The 14,165-nt window shown below is 52.6% G+C and overlaps 1 protein-coding gene across 5 annotated transcripts in view; it reads left to right on the top strand.

Moving 5' to 3' along the window:
- zzef1 (zinc finger, ZZ-type with EF hand domain 1) overlaps positions 1 to 14,165 on the top strand; it is a 303,511-nt gene that overhangs the window by 140,216 nt on the left and 149,130 nt on the right. The window lies entirely within an intron of this gene.

Raw genomic sequence — 14,165 nt, 5'->3', positions numbered from 1 at the left:
TGGGGTTTGATTCAGTATGGAGAGGGGGGAATGGGGTTTGAATCAGGATGGAGGGGGGAATGGGGTTTGATTTGTGATGGAGGGAGGGAATCGGGTTTGATTCAGGATGGAGAGGGGGGAATGGAGTTTGATTCAGGATGGAGGGGGATGGGGTTTGATTCAGGATGGAGAGAGGGAATGGGGTTTGATTCAGGATGGGGGGGGAATGGGGTTTGATTCGGGATGGAGAGGGGAATGGGGTTTGATTCAGGATGGAGAGGGGAATGGGGTTTGATTCAGGATGGAGAGAGGGAATGGGGTTTGATTCAGGATGGAGAGGGGAATGGGGTTTGATTCAGGATGGAGAGAGGGAATGGGGTTTGATTCAGGATGGAGAGGGGAATGGGGTTTGATTCAGGATGGAGAGAGGGAATGGGGTTTGATTCAGGATGGAGAGGGGGGAATAGGGTTTGATTCAGGATGGAGGGGGGAATGGGGTTTGATTCAGGATGGAGGGTGGAATGGGGTTTGATTCAGGATGGAGGGGGGAATGGGTTTGATTCAGGATGGAGGGCGGAATGGGGTTTGATTCAGGATGGAGGGGGGAATGGGGTTTGATTCAGGATGGAGGGCGGAATGGGGTTTGATTCAGGATGGAGAGGGGAATGTGGTTTGATTCAGGATGAAGGGGGGAATGGGGTTTGATTCAGGATGGAGAGGGGGATTGGGGTTTGATTCAGGATGGAGAGGGGGAATGGGGTTTGATTCAGGATGGAGAGGGCGGAATGGGGTTTGATTCAGGATGGAGAGGGGGGAATGGGGTTTGATTCAGGATGGAGAGGGGAATGGGGTTTGATTCAGGATGGAGTGGGGGAATGGGGTTTGATTCAGGATGGAGAGGGGGAATGGGGTTTGATTCAGGATGGAGGGGGGAATGGGGTTTGATTCAGGATGGAGTGGGGGAATGGGGTTTGATTCAGGATGGAGGGGGGAATGGGGTTTGATTCAGGATGGAGAGGGGAATGGGGTTTGATTCAGGATGGACAGGGGGGAATGGGGTTTGATTCAGGATGGAGAGGGAAATGGGGTTTGATTCAGGATAGAGGGGGAAATGGGGTTTGATTCAGGATGGAGGGGGGAATGGGGTTTGATTCAGGATGGAGGGGAAATGGGGTTTGATTCAGGATGGAGGGGGGAATGGGGTTTGATTCAGGATGGAGAGGGGAATGGGGTTTGATTCAGGATGGTGAGAGGAATGGGGTTTGATTCAGGATGGAGAGGGGGGAATGGGGTTTGATTCAGGATGGAGGGGGGAATGGGGTTTGATTCAGGATGGAGAGGGGAATGGGTTTTGATTCAGGATGGAGTGGGGAATGAGGTTTGATTCAGTATGGAGAGGGGGGAATGGGGTTTGAATCAGGATGGAGGGGGGAATGGGGTTTGATTTGTGATGGAGAGAGGGAATGGGGTTTGATTCAGGATGGAGAGGAGGGAATGGTGTTTGATTCAGGATGGAGGGGGAATGGGGTTTGATTCAGGATGGAGAGAGGGAATGGGGTTTGATTCAGGATGGAGGGGGGAGTGGTGTTTGATTCGGGATGGAGAGGGGAATGGGGTTTGATTCAGGATGGAGGGGAATGGGGTTTGATTCAGGATGGAGAGTGGGAATGGGGTTTGATTCAGGATGGAGGGGGGAATGGGGTTTGATTCAGGATGGAGTGGGGGAATGGGGTTTGATTCAGGATGGAGAGGGGGATGGGGTTTGATTCAGGATGGAGAGAGGGAATGGGGTTTGATTCAGGATGGAGGGGGAATGGGGTTTGATTCAGGATGGAGGGCGGAATGGGGTTTGATTCAGGATGGAGGGCGGAATGGGGTTTGATTCAGGATGGAGGGGGGAATGGGGTTTGATTCAGGATGGAGTGCGGAATGGGGTTTGATTCAGGATGGAGAGGGGAATGGGGTTTGATTCAGGATGGAGTGGGGGAACGGGGTTTGATTCAGGATGGAGAGGGGGAATGGGGTTTGATTCAGGATGGAGGGGGGAATGGGGTTTGATTCAGGATGGAGAGGGTGAATGGGGTTTGATTCAGGATGGAGGGGGGAATGGGGTTTGATTCAGGATGGAGAGGGGGAATGGGGTTTGATTCAGGATGGTGAGAGGAATGGGGTTTGATTCAGGATGGAGAGGGGGGAATGGGGTTTGATTCAGGATGGAGGGGGGAATGGGGTTTGATTCAGGATGGAGAGGGGAATGGGTTTTGATTCAGGATGGAGTGGGGAATGAGGTTTGATTCAGTATGGAGAGGGGGGAATGGGGTTTGAATCAGGATGGAGGGGGGAATGGGGTTTGATTTGTGATGGAGAGAGGGAATGGGGTTTGATTCAGGATGGAGAGGGGGGAATGGTGTTTGATTCAGGATGGAGGGGGAATGGGGTTTGATTCAGGATGGAGAGAGGGAATGGGGTTTGATTCAGGATGGAGGGGGGAGTGGGGTTTGATTCGGGATGGAGAGGGGAATGGGGTTTGATTCAGGATGGAGGGGAATGGGGTTTGATTCAGGATGGAGAGTGGGAATGGGGTTTGATTCAGGATGGAGGGGGGAATGGGGTTTGATTCAGGATGGATTGGGGGAATGGGGTTTGATTCAGGATGGAGAGGGGGATGGGGTTTGATTCAGGATGGAGAGAGGGAATGGGGTTTGATTCAGGATGGAGGGGGAATGGGGTTTGATTCAGGATGGAGGGCGGAATGGGGTTTGATTCAGGATGGAGGGCGGAATGGGGTTTGATTCAGGATGGAGGGGGGAATGGGGTTTGATTCAGGATGGAGTGCGGAATGGGGTTTGATTCAGGATGGAGAGGGGAATGGGGTTTGATTCAGGATGGAGTGGGGGAACGGGGTTTGATTCAGGATGGAGAGGGGGAATGGGGTTTGATTCAGGATGGAGGGGGGAATGGGGTTTGATTCAGGATGGAGAGGGTGAATGGGGTTTGATTCAGGATGGAGGGGGGAATGGGGTTTGATTCAGGATGGACAGGGGGGAATGGGGTTTGATTCAGGATGGAGAGGGAAATGGGGTTTGATTCAGGATAGAGGGGGAAATGGGGTTTGATTCAGGATGGAGGGGGGAATGGGGTTTGATTCAGGATGGAGGGGAAATGGGGTTTGATTCAGGATGGAGGGGGGAATGGGGTTTGATTCAGGATGGAGAGGGGAATGGGGTTTGATTCAGGATGGTGAGAGGAATGGGGTTTGATTCAGGATGGAGAGGGGGGAATGGGGTTTGATTCAGGATGGAGGGGGGAATGGGGTTTGATTCAGGATGGAGAGGGGAATGGGTTTTGATTCAGGATGGAGTGGGGAATGAGGTTTGATTCAGTATGGAGAGGGGGGAATGGGGTTTGAATCAGGATGGAGGGGGGAATGGGGTTTGATTTGTGATGGAGAGAGGGAATGGGGTTTGAATCAGGATGGAGGGGGGAATGGGGTTTGATTTGTGATGGAGAGAGGGAATGGGGTTTGATTCAGGATGGAGAGGGGGGAATGGTGTTTGATTCAGGATGGAGGGGGAATGGGGTTTGATTCAGGATGGAGAGAGGGAATGGGGTTTGATTCAGGATGGAGGGGGGAGTGGGGTTTGATTCGGGATGGAGAGGGGAATGGGGTTTGATTCAGGATGGAGGGGAATGGGGTTTGATTCAGGATGGAGAGTGGGAATGGGGTTTGATTCAGGATGGAGGGGGGAATGGGGTTTGATTCAGGATGGATTGGGGGAATGGGGTTTGATTCAGGATGGAGAGGGGGATGGGGTTTGATTCAGGATGGAGAGAGGGAATGGGGTTTGATTCAGGATGGAGGGGGAATGGGGTTTGATTCAGGATGGAGGGCGGAATGGGGTTTGATTCAGGATGGAGGGCGGAATGGGGTTTGATTCAGGATGGAGGGGGGAATGGGGTTTGATTCAGGATGGAGTGCGGAATGGGGTTTGATTCAGGATGGAGAGGGGAATGGGGTTTGATTCAGGATGGAGTGGGGGAACGGGGTTTGATTCAGGATGGAGAGGGGGAATGGGGTTTGATTCAGGATGGAGGGGGGAATGGGGTTTGATTCAGGATGGAGAGGGTGAATGGGGTTTGATTCAGGATGGAGGGGGGAATGGGGTTTGATTCAGGATGGAGAGGGGGAATGGGGTTTGATTCAGGATGGAGAGGGGGAATGGGGTTTGATTCAGGATGGAGAGGGGAATGGGGTTTGATTCAGGATGGAGAGGGGGAATGGGGTTTGATTTAGGATGGAGAGGGGAATGGGGTTTCATTCAGGATGGAGAGGGGAATGGGGTTTCATTCAGGATGGAGGGGGGAATGGGGTTTGATTCAGGATGGAGAGAGGGAATGGGGTTTGATTCAGGATGGAGGGGGGAATGGGGTTTGATTCAGGATGGAGTGGGGGAATGGGGTTTGATTCAGGATGGAGAGAGGGAATGGGGTTTGATTCAGGATGGAGGGGGGAATGGGGTTTGATTCAGGATGGAGAGAGGGAATGGGGTTTGATTCAGGATGGAGAGAGGGAATGGGGTTTGATTCAGGATGGAGGGGGGAATGGGGTTTGATTCAGGATGGAGTGGGGGAATGGGGTTTGATTCAGGATGGAGAGAGGGAATGGGGTTTGATTCAGGATGGAGGGGGGAATGGGGTTTGATTCAGGATGGAGAGAGGGAATGGGGTTTGATTCATGATGGAGAGAGGGAATGGGGTTTGATTCAGGATGGAGGGGGGAATGGGGTTTGATTCAGGATGGAGTGGGGGAATGGGGTTTGATTCAGGATGGAGAGAGGGAATGGGGTTTGATTCAGGATGGAGAGAGGGAATGGGGTTTGATTCAGGATGGAGGGGGGAATGGGGTTTGATTCAGGATGGAGAGAGGGAATGGGGTTTGATTCATGATGGAGAGAGGGAATGGGGTTTGATTCAGGATGGAGGGGGGAATGGGGTTTGATTCAGGATGGAGGGGGGAATGGGGTTTGATTCAGGATGGAGTGGGGGAATGGGGTTTGATTCAGGATGGAGAGAGGGAATGGGGTTTGATTCAGGATGGAGAGGGGAATGGGGTTTGATTCAGGATGGCGGGGGGAATGGGGTTTGATTCAGGATGAAGAGAGGGAATGGGGTTTGATTCAGGATGGAGAGGGGAATGTGGTTTGATTCAGGATGAAGGGGGGAATGGGGTTTGATTCAGGATGGAGAGGGGGATTGGGGTTTGATTCAGGATGGAGAGGGGGAATGGGGTTTGATTCAGGATGGAGAGGGCGGAATGGGGTTTGATTCAGGATGGAGAGGGGGGAATGGGGTTTGATTCAGGATGGAGAGGGGAATGGGGTTTGATTCAGGATGGAGTGGGGTAATGGGGTTTGATTCAGGATGGAGAGGGGGAATGGGGTTTGATTCAGGATGGAGGGGGGGAATGGGGTTTGATTCAGGATGGAGTGGGGGAATGGGGTTTGATTCAGGATGGAGGGGGGAATGGGGTTTGATTCAGGATGGAGAGGGGAATGGGGTTTGATTCAGGATGGAGGGGGGAATGGGGTTTGATTCAGGATGGAGTGCGGAATGGGGTTTGATTCAGGATGGAGAGGGGAATGGGGTTTGATTCAGGATGGAGTGGGGGAACGGGGTTTGATTCAGGATGGAGAGGGGGAATGGGGTTTGATTCAGGATGGAGGGGGGAATGGGGTTTGATTCAGGATGGAGAGGGTGAATGGGGTTTGATTCAGGATGGAGGGGGGAATGGGGTTTGATTCAGGATGGAGAGGGGGAATGGGGTTTGATTCAGGATGGTGAGAGGAATGGGGTTTGATTCAGGATGGAGAGGGGGGAATGGGGTTTGAATCAGGATGGAGGGGGGAATGGGGTTTGATTTGTGATGGAGAGAGGGAATGGGGTTTGATTCAGGATGGAGAGGAGGGAATGGTGTTTGATTCAGGATGGAGGGGGAATGGGGTTTGATTCAGGATGGAGAGAGGGAATGGGGTTTGATTCAGGATGGAGGGGGGAGTGGGGTTTGATTCGGGATGGAGAGGGGAATGGGGTTTGATTCAGGATGGAGGGGAATGGGGTTTGATTCAGGATGGAGAGTGGGAATGGGGTTTGATTCAGGATGGAGGGGGGAATGGGGTTTGATTCAGGATGGAGTGGGGGAATGGGGTTTGATTCAGGATGGAGAGGGGGATGGGGTTTGATTCAGGATGGAGAGAGGGAATGGGGTTTGATTCAGGATGGAGGGGGAATGGGGTTTGATTCAGGATGGAGGGCGGAATGGGGTTTGATTCAGGATGGAGGGCGGAATGGGGTTTGATTCAGGATGGAGGGGGGAATGGGGTTTGATTCAGGATGGAGTGCGGAATGGGGTTTGATTCAGGATGGAGAGGGGAATGGGGGTTTGATTCAGGATGGAGTGGGGGAACGGGGTTTGATTCAGGATGGAGAGGGGGAATGGGGTTTGATTCAGGATGGAGGGGGGAATGGGGTTTGATTCAGGATGGAGAGGGTGAATGGGGTTTGATTCAGGATGGAGGGGGGAATGGGGTTTGATTCAGGATGGAGAGGGGGAATGGGGTTTGATTCAGGATGGTGAGAGGAATGGGGTTTGATTCAGGATGGAGAGGGGGGAATGGGGTTTGATTCAGGATGGAGGGGGGAATGGGGTTTGATTCAGGATGGAGAGGGGAATGGGTTTTGATTCAGGATGGAGTGGGGAATGAGGTTTGATTCAGTATGGAGAGGGGGGAATGGGGTTTGAATCAGGATGGAGGGGGGAATGGGGTTTGATTTGTGATGGAGAGAGGGAATGGGGTTTGATTCAGGATGGAGAGGGGGGAATGGTGTTTGATTCAGGATGGAGGGGGAATGGGGTTTGATTCAGGATGGAGAGAGGGAATGGGGTTTGATTCAGGATGGAGGGGGGAGTGGGGTTTGATTCGGGATGGAGAGGGGAATGGGGTTTGATTCAGGATGGAGGGGAATGGGGTTTGATTCAGGATGGAGAGTGGGAATGGGGTTTGATTCAGGATGGAGGGGGGAATGGGGTTTGATTCAGGATGGATTGGGGGAATGGGGTTTGATTCAGGATGGAGAGGGGGATGGGGTTTGATTCAGGATGGAGAGAGGGAATGGGGTTTGATTCAGGATGGAGGGGGAATGGGGTTTGATTCAGGATGGAGGGCGGAATGGGGTTTGATTCAGGATGGAGGGCGGAATGGGGTTTGATTCAGGATGGAGGGGGGAATGGGGTTTGATTCAGGATGGAGTGCGGAATGGGGTTTGATTCAGGATGGAGAGGGGAATGGGGTTTGATTCAGGATGGAGTGGGGGAACGGGGTTTGATTCAGGATGGAGAGGGGGAATGGGGTTTGATTCAGGATGGAGGGGGGAATGGGGTTTGATTCAGGATGGAGAGGGTGAATGGGGTTTGATTCAGGATGGAGGGGGGAATGGGGTTTGATTCAGGATGGAGAGGGGGAATGGGGTTTGATTCAGGATGGAGAGGGGGAATGGGGTTTGATTCAGGATGGAGAGGGGAATGGGGTTTGATTCAGGATGGAGAGGGGGAATGGGGTTTGATTTAGGATGGAGAGGGGAATGGGGTTTCATTCAGGATGGAGAGGGGAATGGGGTTTCATTCAGGATGGAGGGGGGAATGGGGTTTGATTCAGGATGGAGAGAGGGAATGGGGTTTGATTCAGGATGGAGGGGGGAATGGGGTTTGATTCAGGATGGAGTGGGGGAATGGGGTTTGATTCAGGATGGAGAGAGGGAATGGGGTTTGATTCAGGATGGAGGGGGGAATGGGGTTTGATTCAGGATGGAGAGAGGGAATGGGGTTTGATTCAGGATGGAGAGAGGGAATGGGGTTTGATTCAGGATGGAGGGGGGAATGGGGTTTGATTCAGGATGGAGTGGGGGAATGGGGTTTGATTCAGGATGGAGAGAGGGAATGGGGTTTGATTCAGGATGGAGGGGGGAATGGGGTTTGATTCAGGATGGAGAGAGGGAATGGGGTTTGATTCATGATGGAGAGAGGGAATGGGGTTTGATTCAGGATGGAGGGGGGAATGGGGTTTGATTCAGGATGGAGTGGGGGAATGGGGTTTGATTCAGGATGGAGAGAGGGAATGGGGTTTGATTCAGGATGGAGAGAGGGAATGGGGTTTGATTCAGGATGGAGGGGGGAATGGGGTTTGATTCAGGATGGAGAGAGGGAATGGGGTTTGATTCATGATGGAGAGAGGGAATGGGGTTTGATTCAGGATGGAGGGGGGAATGGGGTTTGATTCAGGATGGAGTGGGGGAATGGGGTTTGATTCAGGATGGAGAGAGGGAATGGGGTTTGATTCAGGATGGAGAGGGGAATGGGGTTTGATTCAGGATGGCGGGGGGAATGGGGTTTGATTCAGGATGAAGAGAGGGAATGGGGTTTGATTCAGGATGGAGAGGGGAATGTGGTTTGATTCAGGATGAAGGGGGGAATGGGGTTTGATTCAGGATGGAGAGGGGGATTGGGGTTTGATTCAGGATGGAGAGGGGGAATGGGGTTTGATTCAGGATGGAGAGGGCGGAATGGGGTTTGATTCAGGATGGAGAGGGGGGAATGGGGTTTGATTCAGGATGGAGAGGGGAATGGGGTTTGATTCAGGATGGAGTGGGGTAATGGGGTTTGATTCAGGATGGAGAGGGGGAATGGGGTTTGATTCAGGATGGAGGGGGGAATGGGGTTTGATTCAGGATGGAGTGGGGGAATGGGGTTTGATTCAGGATGGAGGGGGGAATGGGGTTTGATTCAGGATGGAGAGGGGAATGGGGTTTGATTCAGGATGGAGGGGGGAATGGGGTTTGATTCAGGATGGAGTGCGGAATGGGGTTTGATTCAGGATGGAGAGGGGAATGGGGTTTGATTCAGGATGGAGTGGGGGAACGGGGTTTGATTCAGGATGGAGAGGGGGAATCGGGGTTTGATTCAGGATGGAGGGGGGACTGGGGTTTGATTCAGGATGGAGAGGGTGAATGGGGTTTGATTCAGGATGGAGGGGGGAATGGGGTTTGATTCAGGATGGAGAGGGGGAATGGGGTTTGATTCAGGATGGTGAGAGGAATGGGGTTTGATTCAGGATGGAGAGGGGGGAATGGGGTTTGATTCAGGATGGAGGGGGGAATGGGGTTTGATTCAGGATGGAGAGGGGAATGGGTTTTGATTCAGGATGGAGTGGGGAATGAGGTTTGATTCAGTATGGAGAGGGGGGAATGGGGTTTGAATCAGGATGGAGGGGGGAATGGGGTTTGATTTGTGATGGAGAGAGGGAATGGGGTTTGATTCAGGATGGAGAGGGGGGAATGGTGTTTGATTCAGGATGGAGGGGGAATGGGGTTTGATTCAGGATGGAGAGAGGGAATGGGGTTTGATTCAGGATGGAGGGGGGAGTGGGGTTTGATTCGGGATGGAGAGGGGAATGGGGTTTGATTCAGGATGGAGGGGAATGGGGTTTGATTCAGGATGGAGAGTGGGAATGGGGTTTGATTCAGGATGGAGGGGGGAATGGGGTTTTGATTCAGGATGGATTGGGGGAATGGGGTTTGATTCAGGATGGAGAGGGGGATGGGGTTTGATTCAGGATGGAGAGAGGGAATGGGGTTTGATTCAGGATGGAGGGGGAATGGGGTTTGATTCAGGATGGAGGGCGGAATGGGGTTTGATTCAGGATGGAGGGCGGAATGGGGTTTGATTCAGGATGGAGGGGGGAATGGGGTTTGATTCAGGATGGAGTGCGGAATGGGGTTTGATTCAGGATGGAGAGGGGAATGGGGGTTGATTCAGGATGGAGTGGGGGAACGGGGTTTGATTCAGGATGGAGAGGGGAATGGGGTTTGATTCAGGATGGAGGGGGGAATGGGGTTTGATTCAGGATGGAGAGGGTGAATGGGGTTTGATTCAGGATGGAGGGGGGAATGGGGTTTGATTCAGGATGGAGAGGGGAATGGGGTTTGATTCAGGATGGAGAGGGGGAATGGGGTTTGATTCAGGATGGAGAGGGGAATGGGGTTTGATTCAGGATGGAGAGGGGGAATGGGGTTTGATTCAGGATGGAGAGGGGAATGGGGTTTCATTCAGGATGGAGAGGGGAATGGGGTTTCATTCAGGATGGAGGGGGGAATGGGGTTTGATTCAGGATGGAGTGGGGAATGGGGTTTGATTCAGGATGGAGAGGGGAATGGGGTTTGATTCAGGATGGAGAGAGGGAATGGGGTTTGATTCAGGATGGAGGGGGGAATGGGGTTGATTCAGGATGGAGTGGGGGAATTGGGGTTTGATTCAGGATGGAGAGAGGGAATGGGGTTTGATTCAGGATGGAGGGGGGAATGGGGTTTGATTCAGGATGGAGAGAGGGAATGGGGTTTGATTCAGGATGGAGAGAGGGGAATGGGGTTTGATTCAGGATGGAGGGGGGAATGGGGTTTGATTCAGGATGGAGTGGGGAATGGGGTTTGATTCAGGATGGAGAGAGGGAATGGGGTTTGATTCAGGATGGAGGGGGGAATGGGGTTTGATTCAGGATGGAGAGAGGGAATGGGGTTTGATTCATGATGGAGAGAGGGAATGGGGTTTGATTCAGGATGGAGGGGGGAATGGGGTTTGATTCAGGATGGAGTGGGGGAATGGGGTTTGATTCAGGATGGAGAGAGGGAATGGGGTTTGATTCAGGATGGAGAGAGGGAATGGGGTTTGATTCAGGATGGAGGGGGGAATGGGGTTTGATTCAGGATGGAGAGAGGGAATGGGGTTTGATTCATGATGGAGAGAGGGAATGGGGTTTGATTCAGGATGGAGGGGGGAATGGGGTTTGATTCAGGATGGAGTGGGGGAATGGGGTTTGATTCAGGATGGAGAGAGGGAATGGGGTTTGATTCAGGGATGGAGAGGGGAATGGGGGTTTGATTCAGGATGGCGGGGGGAATGGGGTTTGATTCAGGATGAAGAGAGGGAATGGGGTTTGATTCAGGATGGAGAGGGGAATGTGGTTTGATTCAGGATGAAGGGGGGAATGGGGTTTGATTCAGGATGGAGAGGGGGATTGGGTTTTGATTCAGGATGGAGAGGGGGAATGGGGTTTGATTCAGGATGGGGAGGGCGGAATGGGGTTTGATTCAGGATGGAGAGGGGGGAATGGGGTTTGATTCAGGATGGAGAGGGGAATGGGGTTTGATTCAGGATGGAGTGGGGTAATGGGGTTTGATTCAGGATGGAGGGGGGAATGGGGTTTGATTCAGGATGGAGTGGGGGAATGGGGTTTGATTCAGGATGGAGGGGGGAATGGGGTTTGATTCAGGATGGAGAGGGGAATGGGGTTTGATTCAGGATGGACAGGGGGGAATGGGGTTTGATTCAGGATGGAGAGGGAAATGGGGTTTGATTCAGGATAGAGGGCAAATGGGGTTTGATTCAGGATGGAGGGGGGAATGGGGTTTGATTCAGGGTGGAGAGGGGAATGGGGTTTGATTCAGGATGTTGAGAGGAATGGGGTTTGATTCAGGATGGAGAGGGGGGAATGGGTTTGATTCAGGATGGAGGGGGGAATGGGGTTTGATTCAGGATGGAGAGGGGAATGGGTTTTGATTCAGGATGGAGTGGGGAATGAGGTTTGATTCAGTATGGAGAGGGGGGAATGGGGTTTGAATCAGGATGGAGGGGGGAATGGGGTTTGATTCAGGATGGAGAGAGGGGAATGGGGTTTGATTCAGGATGGAGGGGGGAATGGGGTTTGATTCGGGATGGAGAGGGGAATGGGGTTTGATTCAGGATGGAGGGGAATGGGGTTTGATTCAGGATGGAGAGTGGGAATGGGGTTTGATTCAGGATGGAGGGGGGAATGGGGTTTGATTCAGGATGGAGAGGGGAATGGGGTTTGATTCAGGATGGACAGGGGGGAATGGGGTTTGATTCAGGATGGAGAGGGAAATGGGGTTTGATTCAGGATAGAGGGGGAAATGGGGTTTGATTCAGGATGGAGAGGGGGAATGGGGTTTGATTCAGGATGGAGGGGGAATGGGGTTTGATTCGGGATGGAGGGGGGAATGGGGTTTGAATCAGGATGGAGAGGGGAATGGGGTTTGATTCAGGATGGTGAGGGGAATGGGGTTTGATTCAGGATGGAGAGGGGGTAATGGGGTTTGATTCAGGATGGAGGGGGGAATGGGGTTTGATTCAGGATGGAGAGGGGAATGGGGTTTGATTCAGGATGGAGTGGGGTATGGGGTTTGATTCAGGATGGAGAGGGGGGAATGGGGTTTGAATCAGGATGGAGGGGGGAATGGGGTTCGATTTGTGATGGAGAGAGGGAATGGGGTTTGATTCAGGATGGAGAGGGGAATGGGGTTTTGATTTAGGATGGTGTGGGGAATGGGGTTTGATTCAGGATGGAGAGAGGGAATGGGGTTGATTCAGGATGGAGGGGGGAATGGGGTTTGATTCAGGATGGAGGGGGAATGGGGCTTGATTCAGGATGGAGGGGGGAATGGGGTTTGATTCAGGATGGAGGGGGAATGGGGCTTGATTCAGGATGGAGAGGGGAATGGGGTTTGATTCAGGATGGAGTGGGGGAATGGGGTTTGATTCAGGATGGAGTGGGGGAATGGGGTTTGATTCAGAATGGAGAGGGGGAATGGGGTTTGATTCAGGATGGAGAGGGCAGAATGGGGTTTGATTCAGGATGGAGAGGGGGGAATGGGGTTTGATTCAGGATGGAGGGGGGAATGGGGTTTGATTCAGGATGGAGTGGGGGAATGGGGTTTGATTCAGGATGGAGAGGGGGAATGGGGTTTGATTCAGGATGGAGGGGGGAATGGGGTTTGATTCAGGATGGAGTTGGGTAATGGGGTTTGATTCAGGATGGAGGGGGAATGGGGTTTGATTCAGGATGGAGAGGGGAATGGGGTTTGATTCAGGATGGACAGGGGGGGAATGGGGTTTGATTCAGGATGGAGAGGGAAATGGGGTTTGATTCAGGATAGAGGGGGAAATGGGGTTTGATTCAGGATGGAGAGGGGGAATGGGGTTTGATTCAGGATGGAGGGGGAATGGGGTTTGATTCGGGATGGAGGGGGGAATGGGGTTTGATTCAGGATGGAGAGGGGAATGGGGTTTGATTCAGGATGGTGAGGGGAATGGGGTTTGATTCAGGATGGGAGAGGGGGTAATGGGGTTTGATTCAGGGTGGAGGGGGGAATGGGGTTTGATTCAGGATGGAGAGGGGAATGGGGTTTGATTCAGGATGGAGTGGGGTATGGGGTTTGATACAGGATGGAGAGGGGGGAATGGGGTTTGAATCAGGATGGAGGGGGGAATGGGGTTCGATTTGTGATGGAGAGAGGGAATGGGGTTTGAATTCAGGATGGAGAGGGGAATGGGGGTTTGATTTAGGATGGAGTGGGGGAATGGGGTTGATTCAGGATGGGAGAGAGGGAATGGGGTTTGATTCAGGATGGAGGGGGGAAATGGGGTTTGATTCAGGATGGAGGGGAATGGGGCTTGATTCAGGATGGAGAGGGGAATGGGGTTTGATTCAGGATGGAGTGGGGAATGGGGTTTGATTCAGGATGGAGAGGGGAATGGGGTTTGATTCAGGATGGAGTGGGGGAATGGGGTTTGATTCAGGATGGAGGGGGGAATGGGGTTTGATTCAGGATGGAGAGGGGAATGGGGTTTGATTCAGTATGGAGGGGGGAATGGGGTTTGATTCAGGATGGAGAGGGGGAATGGGGTTTTATTCAGGATGGAGAGGGGAATGGGGTTTGATTCAGGATGGAGAGGGGAATGGGTTTGATTCAGTATGGAGAGGAGAATGGAGTTTGATTCAGGATGGAGAGGAGAATGGGGTTTGATTCAGGATGGAGAGGGGAATGGGGTTTGATTCAGGATGGGAGGGGGGAATGGGGTTTGATTCAGGATGGAGGGGGGAATGGGGTTTGATTCAGGATGTTGAGGGGAATGGGGTTTGATTCAGGATGGAGAGGGAATGGGGGTTTGATTCAGGATGGAGAGGGGAATGGGGTTTGATTCAGGATGGAGAGGGGAATGGGGTTTGATTCAAGATGGAGAGGGGAATGGGGTTTGATTCAGGATGGAGGGGGGAATGGGG

Source organism: Hypanus sabinus, chromosome 6 (assembly GCF_030144855.1).
Source record: "Hypanus sabinus isolate sHypSab1 chromosome 6, sHypSab1.hap1, whole genome shotgun sequence".
Taxonomy (NCBI): Eukaryota; Metazoa; Chordata; class Chondrichthyes; order Myliobatiformes; family Dasyatidae; genus Hypanus; species Hypanus sabinus.
This window is presented reverse-complemented; position numbering and strand designations above follow the sequence as displayed.